Source organism: Panthera onca, chromosome D1, assembly GCF_046562875.1.
Source record: "Panthera onca isolate mPanOnc1 chromosome D1, mPanOnc1 haplotype 2, whole genome shotgun sequence".
In the NCBI taxonomy this organism is placed as follows: Eukaryota; Metazoa; Chordata; class Mammalia; order Carnivora; family Felidae; genus Panthera; species Panthera onca.
Window position 1 is genome coordinate 28843861 of NC_138348.1, and position 15356 is coordinate 28859216.

At 43.1% G+C, this 15356-nt stretch overlaps 1 protein-coding gene across 2 annotated transcripts in view; it reads left to right on the plus strand.

Moving 5' to 3' along the window:
* LOC144612948 (uncharacterized) overlaps positions 1-15356 on the plus strand; it is a 131908-nt gene that overhangs the window by 104873 nt on the left and 11679 nt on the right. The gene's annotated exons all lie outside the window — the stretch shown is intronic.

A 15356-nucleotide genomic window follows, 5' to 3' on the forward strand; every position in this document is an offset into this window, starting at 1 on the left:
TTGGTGACACTGGCTTACTGAAGTCCTTTATTAAAGAGCAGTTACCTCAGTCAAAAGATTTTGTTACTGACCCAAAACTCCCCAAGGTAAAGGTCACAGCTGCTTGAAATTTCTTTGGGTTTAAAGCTTTATAGCTCTTGGAATCTCCTGTAAAAATAGTTTCCGGGGGGAGGGAACATCACACTAAGTAACCCATTTTCAGTTATATCAAACATTTAGCAGAGACTTGTTTATCAGACAATATTGACTTCTTGGGGAGAAGAACAAAGAGACTGAGACGTGGGAACAGGCGGGTTTTTTAGGCTGGGAGTTTTGTGAGAGTGTTGAGGGGAAGTGTAGAAGTTGTGAAGATCTTTATAATGTCGTGTTCTGACAGACTTGTCAACACAGACATGGATGAGATAAGGCACAAGGGCCAATAACACATCGGGTACTGGATTAAGTATTCCACCTGCTTAATGAATATCAGCCATTCTTTTTGGCTGTTAGCAACTAAACACACTTCATATGACTATAGGAATCTCCTCCCCCACAATACACCCATTACGGAACCTGAAAGTGCCAGGCACTTGTGTTCCCAACCTCCTTTGCAGCTAGGATGCTGGTGAATGATCCAGGCTTTGCCGATGCATCTGCCCCAGGCTCTGAACTGGCAGCTGCTGGTGTGTCGAGGTGGGGATTGGTGAGGGCGGTGGTCCTGCGGCAGGTACATCCTGCTTGAGGTGGCAGCCGTGACAGTGTTTCTGGTGTCAACATCCAGAGTATGTCTGGGGAGAGTGGCTGTGGCAAAGGTTTCTTCAAGGAACTCGCTCTGTGGTGTGACTTTGGGTGTTTTTCCTGAACATCAGCTTTAAACCTGTTTTTCAGCCCTTCAGAGATCTGTGGGCTCTCCAGAATCCTTTTAATAAAGCCCTTTTCATCCTAAATTAGCCGGACTTCATTTCCGTGGGTTGCAATGAAAAATTCTGATTGTGATATATAAGTATATAAAATATACTGAAATCCTCACAACAACCCTCAGAGATCATGTGTCTTTTGCCTGGATTTTATGATAATGAAACTGAAGTGCAGGAGTGGGGGTGGAGTCAGGCAAGGGTGAGTAGATATTTCCAAGTAGAACCATTGACTCCAGTTTTTGGGCAAGGTGAGCATGAGGGTGCTGAGGACACTCAGTATTACCTGCTGTGAGGACCGGGGTGTGGCCTGACTAGCCTGGTGCTGGAGGAAGAAGTGCTGAGCGACCGAGGTCCTGTGCCACGCCTGCTAATATATAGTAGTCCCCCCTTGTCCACAGGGGACGTATTTCAAGACCCTGGTGGATGCCTAAAACTGCAGTTAGTACTGAATCTTAATATATACTATGTTTTTCCTTTATCTATGTAAAGTATAATTTATAAATCAGGCACAATAAGAGATTAACAATAATAATGAAATGGAATGATTATAACAATATACTATCATAAAAGTTACATGAATGGGCTCTCTCTCTCTCTCTCTCTCTCTCTCTCTCTAAGTATCTTATTGCTCTGTACCCTTATCTTCTGGTATTCAGCCTTCTTCTTGTGATGATGTGAGATGATAAAATGCCTACATGAAGAGATGAAGTGAGGTGACTAATGTAGGCATTACGACGTAGCTTTAGGCTACCACTGACCTTCTGACCATCCTTCTGCTTCGGGAGCCCAGTTGACCGTAGATGACTGAAACAGTGGAGAGTGAACCGTGGATAAGGGGACTATGGTATTTGAAGTTCTCTGTAAACTATAGGGCGGGGGGGGGGGGGGCGCATAGAAATGTGTTGGTTGGTACCATAAGAGCAGTTAAGTACAATGATGATGATGATGATGATGATGATGATGATGTCTGGTTAGGGGGAATAAGGGCCCTGATGGTTCCATGGCACTTTCTGCAGGTGCAGTGAAGCAGCCAGTATTTTCTGAGTCCTCTCTGGCTGTGTAGTTTGCAAGAGAAGTCAATTTAGCCCTCTTACTGCAGGGGAGATTCCTGCCTCTTTTGTTTTTAGCCCCAGCAGCAAGAGATCAGGGGCACCCACTCACCGGCTGGTTTGCAAAGGTACCCCTGGAGGGGAACCTACTCTTATTTAAGTCACTGGCTGGGTTTGTGTTACTCTAGAAGACTCTGGCTCACAGAAACAATCATCTTGTTTTTTTGAAGACTTTAGATGTGGTTGTAGTTAATGCTGCAGAGGCTCCTCCCTCCCGACCTGACCCTAAAAATTCCCCCCAAAATTCTGGAATTAAACACACCCTTGGTAAACTTGATGACAGTGTAATAAAACATAACAAAGCAGAGTTAAAAGAAAGCTGCGAGTGACTGTGGGTTCGAAACAGCAGCAGTGAATAGCTCTCCTTATTAATTTGGTAAGGTGGGAATGATTCGTTTTACTTGCTCATGAGGTTCTGAAGTAAAACATTTGTGCATGAACTTTTTCAATAAAACCAATTTAGGGAAGGCATTCATCTCAGGTTGTGTATCATGTTAAAATAACTGACAGTTGGAGAAAATATATTTGCTTTTCCCTCACTTTGCATTAGAAATAGAATTTCACTCCACCATTAGCCCTGAGGGTTTATTTTTAAAGAAAGTTCTCATCGATGGCTTAATGTAAAAACCTGATTGTCAATGGTGAAATATGTACGCCAAACCTTCTGCTGAGCAGTTACGCTGATGAGAAGGTTCACAGCGTGCTGGCCAGTCAGGTGGTGTGGATCCTTATGACACCTCCTCCCCCCTGCCTGTGACTGTGTTTCTGAATTGCTGAGAGATATCAAGTCAAGGGTAAGAGGTACATGAGTAGAATAGTTTAAGGAGTCCCCTTGGGAGGAACAGCTCCTATGGCAAAGGAAAATGGGAAGAGAACAAAAAATAATACACTGCAGCTGTTTTCTGCTTCTGTAGCTCTTCTTAACCCTGCTGTTACGGGCAGGGGAAGTGTCATGGATGCAAAGTGGTGGGGGTGTTGCTTCATTTCTGATATGCTTTGTAAATTTTGTAATCAGGAGGAAGGTTTCTGATAAGGGTGAGAAACCTTGGGAAATGGGACGATCCTTTCTTGCCATGTTGGGTAACGGAAGTTGTCAGTGCAAGTTCTGGAGCAGAGCGCATAGGTTGAGACCACAGTGGAAAGAGCAAAGGACTTAGCCGCCCCGTGTCTCAGTTTCCTCATCTGAAAATGGGGGTAAGAATGATACTCACTTTAGGGAATTCTTGTGTAAACACTTAGAAGAATATTTGGTACATACACAGTGTATGTTTTATTCAAAATGTGATTGAAGGTATCAGAAAGGGGGGATACACAAGAAGGCAGTGGATGAACATCGTGAGGGCAGTTGGGGAAGGCACCAGGGAACCTGTGTCTTACTGATGCCTAGAAAGCTGAGAAGGTCTGGGGGAATGCAAAGGGGCAGGAGGTCCCGCCACATTTGCCCCTTGAGTACAGGGGTGCTGTGGGCACTCACCTGCATATTCCTAGTGTGTAGACCTATTGGTAGAGAAATAAAGGAGAGAATTTGACTTCACTCTGTGTCCTGAAGTCCTTCCTGCTTCTTGGGCAGTTAATTGCCCGGGGTTCTTTCCATTTTATGTTAGGTTGTCTGCATACACACACACACACACACACACACACACACACACACACACACACAAATTGAGCACAAGCTCTGGAATCAGGTAGACTTGGGTTTAAACCTCAGCGACTGCACTTACAAACCAGGCATCTTTGGGAAGTGAATTAACCTATTGGAGTCTCCACTTCCTCCTCTATAAAATGTTGATATGAAGAGAATATCCTTTGCAGAGGTGTTATGAAGACCAAGTTAAAGAGAGCAGGTGAATAGTTCCTGGCATGTAGTTAAGTGCTCAAGAAACTGCAGCTACCATTATTACCAAGCATAATAAGTAGTAGCTATCATCATCACCATTTTACCTTTTTCCAAGAAATGTCCTTTATCTGTTGAAAGAAAATGCCCAAAGAATTCAAAAGGTACATTTGCATCTCAAAAACAAAACCATCTCTGTTAAGAGCCAGCTTGTGTCTTCCTCTCCAAGTCTGACCAGACAGCCTGGAGCCTGGAGAGAAAGTTACCGGTGACGCTTTTTGATGGGGAAACCACCTGCCCAGCCTTTTGTGTTCCCCTCTGAGAAATCTGTTGTACTGGGAAGTCTTTTCTTCGGATGGCAATTTGGCTGCTAAATGAAGCCAGGCTTCTTTGTTTCTGAGCACACACTGGTTCCAGGGCTCCGTACGGGAGTGGAACACCTGTCATTAGCAGGTGACGGTGGAGCTTCCTGCTGATGGCCCCTTCGCCTCGTCGCAGAACCATGTGAAGTGGCGCTGTCTGTGCGCACCTCAGTGTGTGTGTACATGTGTGTGGTGTTCTCGACAGACTCCCTCAAGGATCTGATCTTGGTCTTATCTTTTGCTTTGACAGGGTCTGTGGCTCTGTGTCACAGAGACAGACAGAATCATCCCTTGTCTAGACCAGCTTCCAAGAGTTAGGATACCCCTGTTCTCTCTGAGATGGGTGTGAGTAGCAACAGGTGAGGAGTTCCAGAGTCTTGGTGACTCACCCCTGCAGGGCGAGGGGACCCCTGGCCTGGGAGGCTGTCCAATGTGGAGAGTAAGTGTTCAAGTCTCTGAGTCAGACATTCTCAAGTTTGAACCCCAGCTTGTAACTTGGGACAACTCATCTCCCCGAGCCTCAGTTTTCTTCTCTGTAAAGTAAATGCATGGCACATAGTATGTGCTCAATAAACAGTCTAAGTCATTGATAAGACCTGGGTTCTGGTCTTGCCTGTGCCATTAACCTGCTGAAGTAGCCTTGCCTATGTCATTTCACCTTGCTGTTCTGGTGGGCAGAAGGTGTGGGGAACTCAGAAGTCCCCTTTAGCTCTAAGGTTCTGTGATTCTGCCAGCAGCTCTCAGTCTAGAGGTCTTGGTTCCTTTGGCCATTTCCTGTCCCTCCTGAATTACACCTCTCTTCATCTCCACTGGATCATTCCTATAGTGTAGATACATGATACACTATCTCCTATCTTTAAAACATTTTTCCATCATCTTTTACCATGTGTCTTTTCCAATAACATCCTAAATGCTTTCTCTACACAGTTCTTGAGTAGGAAACAGAAAAGGGAAAACAGAAAAATGATGTAAAGGCTGGAAGCTTCACAGAAGTCTTACTTTCTCCAGGTCTTGGCCAGAGATGCTCTGGTATGACACCAGCTTTGTCACTCCTCCATGCTTATAATGGCTAATTGTTTGTCAACATGGTTGGGCCATGGTGCCCAGACATTTGGTCAAGCATTATCCTGGATGTTTCTGTGAGGATATTTTGGGTGAGATTTACTTTAAATCAGAGGGCTTTGAGTAAAGCAGATTACCCACTATAATGTAGGTGGGCCTCATCCAATCAGTTGAAGGTTATAAATAGAACTAAAGACTGACCACTGCTGAGCAAGAGGAATTCTACAGCAGACAACCTTCACACTTGAACTACAATCTTGGTTGTTCCTGGGTCTCCATCCTGATGGCCTTTGGACTTGAACTGTAGCTCTTTCCTGAGCTTCCAGACTACTGACCTGTCCCATCAGATTTTAGACTCACCAAACCTCCACAGTCACATGAACCAATTGCTTAAACTAAACTTCCCTCTGATGTCCTGTTGGTTTTGTTTCTCTGGAAAACTCTGATGGATATACTGCTTAACCCCAGCCTGTTTGTGTGTGTCCTTTTCCTTGGTTCTGGGTTTCTTCTCTTCTCACAGCATTTATCTCCTGATAGCCATGTAATTCAGGAGAAAAGTGACCAGGTAAACTCAGTCATACCAAAGCATTAGAGGCAGATATGTGTCCCCTGTCACATGGGTTTTGCCCGTAGAAGAGGAAAAGCACAATGCTTAACACAGACGTCATCAAGAACGCACATTGAGGCCAGTGGGGATGTTGCCTCACTTCTCCAGAAAGTTAGGCTGGTAATAAGAGTGTCACTGTAGAAAAGCCAGCCTACAATGAGAAAGGATGAAAACTTCAACTGCCTAGTCCAGACTGCTGGAGTGATGTCAAGGAAATGCAAAGGCTTTGATGTCTGATGGACTCAGGCTTACATCCTAGGTCCACCTCTTATGTGTCTTTGGATAAACCCCTTAACTTCTTTGAGACTTAGTTTCCTCATATGTAAATTGAGGCTTTAATATGGGATAGAATTGCTGTAAAGAATCAAGTAAATAAATACATGTACAGTACCTAGCATATGGTAGGAGCTAAATCCATGCTGGCTTCTTAAGAGAGATTTATTTGGGGGTTTGCAGGGGGAGTGAGAGCCAGCCTATACTAGAAATTGCAGCCACTGTGGTACAAAGTGCATCTTTCCAAGATGACATCCCTGTGTTCTGGGTTTGCAGATGTGCATTTAATTGCTGGAGCAGCAAACCTGTCATGAGGGCTGCTCATTACATCACCACTGCAAAATGGCCTGCGAGAGCTTCTTGTCCCCCTCTCCTTCTGTGGTGGTTTCAGGGCATGGATAGGAGCGCGATTGGCATACCTCATAGGCTTTGAAAGAGATTCTCCTTTTGCCCTGTCATGGATCCCCAAGCTCACCTGGGCCACCCCTGCACTGATCAGAGTAAGGCTGAATCCAAGGTACCTTAACTTCTGTGGTCCCCAGTGGATCACTGGGGTCTACACCAAATCGTGTAGACATTATGTGAATTAAAATACAACAAAAGTCCCAGAAACATAGAAAAAGATGCTGCTCCTGCCCTTCCACTTGACTAGAAGACACTTGTTTGTTTGGATATCTATCTAATGGATAGCTTTTGAGGAATTTCTAACGGATAGCATTTGAGAAATTTCACTTTGCTCTAGGAGCAAATAGAAAAACCGTGTTGCCTGATGGCATCACTTCCCTGTACTGACTTCCAACCTCCTGTGGGATTCACAAAGTCATTGATGCCCATTTAGTGCCAGGCTGCTGTGTTCACGCCGGATAGCATGGAGACATATAGAAGAAAAGAAGACATGGCCGCCTGCTCTCAGGGAGTGAGAAGGGCTTCTCGCTTTGAGGAAGCCTGTGCCCTCGCTGTATCCCAACTTTCACCCCTGGCCACCCCATGACCAGGTGGCCCTACAAGGTACCATCCGTGATGGGATGCTTTCAAGAATGAAAGTGGATGCTGTTAACAGTTGTGTCAGGACAACAGACACAAATTGAGCAATCTGGCCACCATATTTAATATTAAGAGCTGTCTAGTCTTCATAAGTCTGAATAGGGTAAGTGAATGAAGGCCTGCTCTCTTTCTCTCTGCTTGTAAATATTTACTCATGTTGGTTGAAACCTGTCAAAAGTGAGAGTTTGCTCTAATTTCACCAATTAGAGAAGTGGGGGTGAGTGGAATGTCTGGGGCTTGATCTACGCATCGGTCGTAACACTAGCATCACAGACGGACAGACTCCAGCCACCGCCTGTCATAACACGGTGCGTTCTGGACCAAGTCCATCAGGTACCAGCAGAGCTGGAATAAATTGCTCCCCTACACTGCCCGGAACCAGAACCGTGGGCTCAGAATGAAGGTGGTTAAACAGAGCAGTGTGTTTTGTTGAAGCAAATGAGTGAAGAAACGGATTCTAACAGCATTAACCATTAGGACCCCACTCCTGATGTGGAGCCAGAACCCTCCCAGAAGCTTGACGGTGCTGTAGGTTCAGGACAGGTTTAACGAGTGGCTGGGCATTTCTGCCCCGCTTTTGGATAACAGTTTTCCTAAGTGACATTTTGTTTCGAAGTCTTGTCCATCCATCAATCCTTGTCCATCCTTCTGTTGCCTTCCCAAGTCAGCAGTGCCTCTTCCCAGCCCACCTGGCACCAGATGTTCTGTCAGCCACCACTGTGTGTCCCGTGTCCTCCGAGTGGCAGAATGCGAAATCTCAGGCGACATTCACCTGGAAGCGCTTCGCCCTCAACAGCTGCAGCCCCTTGATTACCTTGCCCACCTCGGCAGCTCCGTGCCGCCACCGTATCAATTGCTTGTCAATTCGGTTTAGCCATGACTTTGACTGACTGGATTGAGGGGAGTGGAAGTGGGGTGTAAGCGAATGGTTAAAATTAATTGCTACATAAGAAAAAATTGAAAGATAATTATTCCTGCTTTCCTGTCAGTGCTCGAGGGTAGATGACCTCATTAACTTGCAGCTTGTACACAATTCAATTACTAGGAGATGGAAAATACATTTTTAATTACCTCGGTGGCCTGCGTACCATTCATCTCCATTTGCATGGCTTTTTTTTTTTTTTTTTTTTTTTAACTGTTGTGCTCTGAAGAAGTAGCACCATCTTAGGAAGGTTGTCATAAAAGCCGGTTCCTGGCTCCTATTATTCCTGTTTAAGGTAGGACGGTAAATGTGTGAGATTAACCCCTAGATGCCAGGTGAGTTGCAAGGCAACACTTGCTGTAGTAATTTCTTCTTAATTAGTTTGTTAGGTTACAAAATTCCCAGTTCCTAGTGAGAGAGAATTACCACGGATAAAATTGTGTATTTGGTTTCCAGTCATTGAGAGGAGAAATTAAAAATTGTGGAAAGCATGGAAATCAGGAAGGTGGGCCAATACCAATATCTATATGGATCCTGGAAGAAAGTTCTGGTGCTGTTTTGATGTCTGTTATTTCAATGATTGAATTAAACAATGACTTAATTATCTCATGTGTATTGCTTAGCATCCCCATCCCCCTTTATTTTATTTTATTTTATTTTATTTCATTTTATTTCATTTCATTTCATTTATTTTTTGAATATTTATTTATATTTGAGAGAGAGAGAGAGAGCGAGCCCAAGTGGGGGAGGGGCAGAGACAGAGGGGGACAGAGGATCCAAAGCCTGCTCTTTGCTGACAGCAGAGAGCCCTATGTGGGGCTCAAACTTGCGAACCATGAGCTCATGACGTGAACAGAAGTCTGACACTTTCCCGACTGAGCCATCCTGGTGCCTTCCACCACCTGCCTTTTATTTTAAATTCCAGCACAACTTGGAAAACTGCCTAAGCTCTAGACAGTTTTGTAGCAAAGTCAGGGATGTGTGTTGCCTATGAGTGTTGTCAGGATCAGATTTTTCTGGAGAGTAGCTGTCACCTCTTTGCATCTCAGTCTCCTGCCCCCCAAGTGCTCTGGGCATGGGTTCCTAAATACTCTGAAACAAGGTAGATGTGATACCCTCTGGACAAAATTGTGCATGTGGGACCTGCTCCCACTACACACAGCCACACAGCCACTGATAGGTTGTTCTTCCCTCTACTCTACAAATATGGAGCTTGAAATGGTGAGTCTATATTATACTTGTAAAGTGTCTTTAGTCCATACATTTGGGAATTTAGAAGCCATATCTGCAAAGGCAGTTTATTTATTTATATGAACTCCTTGGATGTTGTTCATTAATCGTGATGGTCAGGTGCCTTGTGTAGTAAGAATAACAAGTATATATAGCATATTTTTAAGAATTTGGATGACTTTTTGAATTGGATTGCTACTGCATCCATTTGGATATAGCATCACAATCAAAACATTTTGATTTTGAACCATATAGGAAATACCTAAATGACACAGTGAGACAGATGTTAATTCTGCCAATGCCAAATTTGTAAAGGAGGTCCTCCGTCTCTACTCTGTCTGTTAGGGCACTCAGACATGAGCTCAGGAACACTGAAAACTTTCTGGGCAAGGCCTGGACAAGAGATAGCCCAGTTTTCATGGAGCTCAAGGTCTAGCAGAGGAGACTGGCATGTAAATTATGTGGTAGGTATGATGATGAGATATTCACATGTAACTAAGAAGAGAGTGTGGTGAACTTCTGTCAAGATGCTCAGGAAAGCTTCCTATTTCATCAGGCTTATTTTGCTTCTAGCTCATGGTCCAGGGGAGAGTTTCTAATTCTATGGGGTGACCTGTGATTAGCTCTCTGAAAGATGGGCCCAGAGTTCACATGACTTTAAGAAGTTGGGAACTGAGACCTGTGTTTTCAGGAAGGAGCAGGTCTGAAGTGTCACTTCTTGGGATCACTGGGGGCCTTGTCTGTGAGACAATTGTGACAGTTGTCACAATTATGAGACAACTGAGACAATTCTCACAATTATGAGAATTTATCACTGAAGGAGTTGTCTAAGTTGTCCATAGTTCTATGCTGTGGTGTGCTTTAAATGTTTAACAAGTAACTGTCCAGGAAAAAAATTGATCCTAAATTTTACTAACATAAAAGAGGTATAGCTTGCAACTTGTAAGTAATATTGACATAGGCAACATACTTATTGTAAATCTCGTATAGCCACCTGATAATCACAAAATGCTCTCGTTGAGTTTTGCTGAACTCTTGTATCTGTAGCCAATGTGTGGTTGCTGTCTATCCATAGTTTGACAAAATCAGACTGCAAATAAATGGGTGATTGCACTCTGATTCAGCAAAGAAGTTACTCACATCACTGATGAGTGAGACAGTTCCAATATGAATGGCACAACAAAGACCTACATCAGAACTTCACTCGTTAGGCAATGACATGACATACTTCTTTAGGGAGGCCAATAATAGCCTTCAAATGCTGAGAAATATTTCCTCAATTTTTTGTGCTGTTCACAATGTAACAGCTACAAGGATGTATAGTTTAAATTTAATCTATGTTATTAACATTTTATTCATAACCTCCTTAAGTCTAGATAACAAAATAATAAATCAAGGCATGGTTTCTAGCTTTTGCTGATTTCCATGGTATGAATACTACCACTGTAGCTAGTTCTCAGGCTACCCACGAGATGTCATGGAATGCAGCATACCATTAGATGGTGTTTCCACCCCACAGATACGAGTGTGGTTAGTAGAAAAGGTAGTAAATTAGAGGGAGCCAAAACATAAGAGACTCTTAAAAACTGAGAACAAACTGAAGGTTGAGGGGGAGTGGGAGGGTGGGGGGGGGTGATGGGTATTGAGGAGGGCACCTGTTGGATTGAGTACTGGGTGTTGCATGGAAACCAATCTGACAATAAATTTCATATTTAAAAAAAAAGAAAAGGTAGTAAATTAATTAGGAAGTGAGGAGTTTTGAGTAGTACATTTATTACCTTTGATTTTTTTAAATTAATGTTTATTTTTGAGAGAGAGAGCTACAACACAAGCAGAGGAAGGGCAAAGAGAGAGGGAGACACAGAATCCAAAGAAGTCTGCAGGCTCTGAGCTGTCAGCACAGAGCCTGATGTGGGGCTTGAACCCACGAACAGTGAGATCATGACCTGAGCCAGAGTTTGACTCTTAACTGAGCCACCCAGGCACCCCTGGCTTTATTTTAAATATAATTTATTTGACTGTCACAGTTGCCACCTATGACCTTATATTTGGCAGCTTCCTGGGTGGAGGTTTTCATGCCAGTCCCAGGACACTTATGCATTTTCTACAAATAGTAACAAACTGGATCCTTAGAAGGAAGGATTGTATATGAAGACTCAAGATGTCACACAGACTAGAGTTTGAAATCCGGTTCTTTCACTTAACTGGTCATTGGGGATTGGGTACTGGGTCTGTTTCCTTGTCTGTAAAGTGGAAGTATGGTGTCTAACTTCCCCGGCTGTTGATGGGTTAAGTGAGATAATGAAGATGTTCACACAGAGCCCTGCGTGGAGGCAATGCCTAACAAGTGTCACCTCTTACAACTGAAGTATAGCCTCCACATATGAGGCATGAACGGAACTCAAATATGTATTTTTTCCCACTGAATACAGTAGTGGTGATGGAACAGAGAGATTGACATGCATACGCTCCAGCAGACAGAGACTGTGTGAGGAGTCAGACTCTACTTTCTGTTAGCCAGCCTTGAATTCTGTGCCTAGGAACAAGCCAGGTCACAGAAATAAGAGTCAGGGATTACAGCCAGCCATGCACTCGTTCTAGGCCTTGACACTGGCTGGGAGGAACACTTAAAATTGACTTCTTGTTTTTTTTTCTTATGTCAAAAACGATAAATCTTTATCGTAGAAACTTTAGAAAATTTAGTTAAGCCCGAATGAGTAGTAATTTCATACTCATCAGTAATCACTATGAACACTTCAATGTTTTTCTTTGTACAGTATTTTTTTTTGTAAGAATTGAATAATACCATCACATTGCTTCATAATTAAATTTTTGTACTTAACAATATCATGAACCTCTTTCATGTTAGTAATATTCTTCCCTCAACACTAATTTTAATAGGTATATAATGTGTGAAGGTTAGAAGATACCTTAATATATTTACCAAGAACCCTGCTATGCTATTGGACATCTTCGTTATTATAATATTTTCTGCAATCAAATATCTCTCCTGAAGGAGAATTTAAATTTTATATTAAAAATAAAAACGTCTGGGGGGGGGGGGCTTGGGTGGCTGTCAGCTGAGCATCTGACTTCGGCTCTGGTCATGATCTCACGGTTCGTGGGTTTGAGCCCCGCATCGGGCTCTTTGCTGTCAGCTCGGAGCCTGGAGCCTGCTTCGGATTCTGTGCCTCCCTCTCTCTCTGCCCCACTCATGCTCCGTCTCTCTCTCTCTTTCTCAGAAATAAACAAACATTAAAAAAATAAAAAATAGAAACCTCTGTTCACTCTGGGGCTCTTCTGGCCTTGTGTTCTGTAGGGAAGATGGTGTTCACACCCGGCTCATGAGAAGGACCTGCAGATGCAGTGAGGTTGGGAGCTACAAACCTTGCTGGAGCTTCCATTCATCTTCCTCAGCTCTTCCTTCTCAGGAAGCTCTTCCTTCCTAAAGGGCATGACAAAGGGAACAAAGGCCACCAGAGCTTTGACTGCCAGCCCGGGGTGTGGGGGGTCCTCATCCCTAAAATGCCCCCTCTGCCTCCCAAGTATTCTTCACTGTGCTCATGACGCGCGAACGGCTTTTTATCCTCTTAGCACACCTTCACAAGTTTTTCCCTTCCTCCTAAATTCTCTGACCCTTTCTAACATGCATCTTCAGGGAAGCCTCCCCCTGTTGCACACAGTTGGTTACGTTTGCCTGGCCCTGCGCTCCCCTTTGCCACATTCACCTTGCATCATTGCTGTTTGGTGCAGTACTTCTCTCCTCTCCCAGAAGGTGGACGGTGTGAGGTCAGGGCCACGTCTTGATGTCTGGTTTGTTTTCACAATGCCACTGCCAGCACAGCAAGCATTGCACACAGTCAGTGATTAATATGTGCCTATTTAGTGCTACTAAATCAGTGTAACTGATTGATGGTTGGAGGGAGGTATGAACCAAATATGGTATGGTACTGTGTTTAAAAGAAACTAGTTTCAGGGGCGTCTGGCTTAGTCAGTTGAGCATCTGACTCTTGATCTTGGCTCAGGTCTTCATCTAAGGGCCATGAGTTCAAACCCCGTGTTGGGCTCCAAGCTGGATGTGAAGCCTACTTAGAAAAAAAATTTTTTTAAAGAGTGGAATCATATCATGGCAATGAACCCTTAGTTGGAGCTGCTCTTTCTAAAGCAAATTAGAATGGAGGCTGGGTGGACATGAGGTGGAGGCCCAGAGCCTTGCCCCATGAGTCTGCCCTTCACCTGAGCCAGTATATCCTTGGAGCCCTGAGGATTCTTCCTGGACTTGAATACAAGACCTGGCTTTGAATCCTCACTCTGCTATTGTGTGACCTTGCATAGTATCATCTGCACATTAGATGTGTCACTTCCTACCTCATAGAGGAGTTGGGAGGGCTAAGTAATAGGACCTAACCAAAAGCGCATAGCACACAGCTTGGTGCCTAGTAAAAACTCAGGAAATGTCACTTTATTTATTTCCCTCTCTCCTTCACACTTATTCTTTCTCACTTTGCTCTCCCCTGTTCTTGCTTGACTAACAAAAATTCCAGTCTGGGTTTCTAAATGGAATGGGCCCAACCAGTTCAGATGCTGGTCTAGCCAACCGCCTCTCCAGCTCTGTCTGCAGGGAACCCAGCAGTGTGACCCTCTCCAGCCCTGAGCCAGTCTCTGGTTCTGGGACTCTTCTGCATGTGATGAAGAGACTAAAGCATGTGGTGGAAGCATGGAAGGTCCCAGTATGTCTGTGACTCTTACTGTTTTTATTCTAAAGTCTTCAGTGTTACTTTTAACTTAGAGACAAGGCTGTCTGGAGGGACCTTGTGAACCAGCCACTACTTTTGTTAGGGGGCAATAAGTTTTGTTAAGGGGCAATAAACCAAATTGCAAACTTTTATATAGTAATAGGTAGCACATACTAAATAAAAAGTCAAGCAACAAACAGGAAAAGCTATTTGCAACATATGTAATAAAGAATTAGCATCCATAATATATAAAGAACTTCTGATCAAAAAGAAAAATACAAGCATATTTCAAACATACTAATATAGATTCCTCTTCAAACTATATGACAACTTTCACCCGATCAATGGTGAATGTACCTGTAGACCCTAGAGGAGGTGGGACCATGCTGACATGTGCTCTGAACAGTGCCTTGTACATAATCAGTTTCAGCTATTATTATTATGCAAATATTTATTAAGAGCTTACTACTTCTATAGAAGCATTCTATAGAATAATAACTCTATTGTAAATAATAATATAACTATACAAATATATAATATTATAATAAATATTATAAAATATTCTATTCTATAGAATAATCACACTATACAATAAATAATTGCATTGTGCTCAAATATATTTAATACAACACAAATAATTGCACAATAAACAATTGTATAATTGTATTAACCAAAAAGATGCCAAAAATCACTAGCAATAAAAATGGGCATTAAAACAATAAAGTGTTATTTTTTTTTTTTGTCCTTTCATTTTGTTTAAAACAATGGTAGTGCTGATGTTGGTGAGGACCTGGGGAAACAGATACTCTTTTGCACTGTTATTGGGAGTAGTTTAAACTGACATTAAGTATACCTTTTGAACTAGCATACTACTTTTCAGAATTTATCCTAAGGAAATGATCATTTTTCCAAGCTGTAATTTCAAAGCTTTTCATTGTGATTATTTAAAAATGCGAAACAACTGAAAGAACCATCCGTAGGGGAATGATTAAATAAATTTTGATATCCTAATACTATGCTGCCATTACAAATTATAATATAAATCTATATTTCTTTACATAGGAAGATTGCATAATTTATTAAGCGATCAGAGCAGGTTACAAAACAACACGACACGGATCACTCCTCATCTGTTTAAAATGTGTCTATGTCGGGGTGCCTGAGTGGCTCAGTCGGTTAAGCGTCCGACTTCAGCTCAGGTCATGATCTTGCGGTTTGTGAGCTCCGCCTTGGGCTCTGTGCTGACAGCTCAGAGCCTGGAGCCTGCTTTGGATTCTGTGT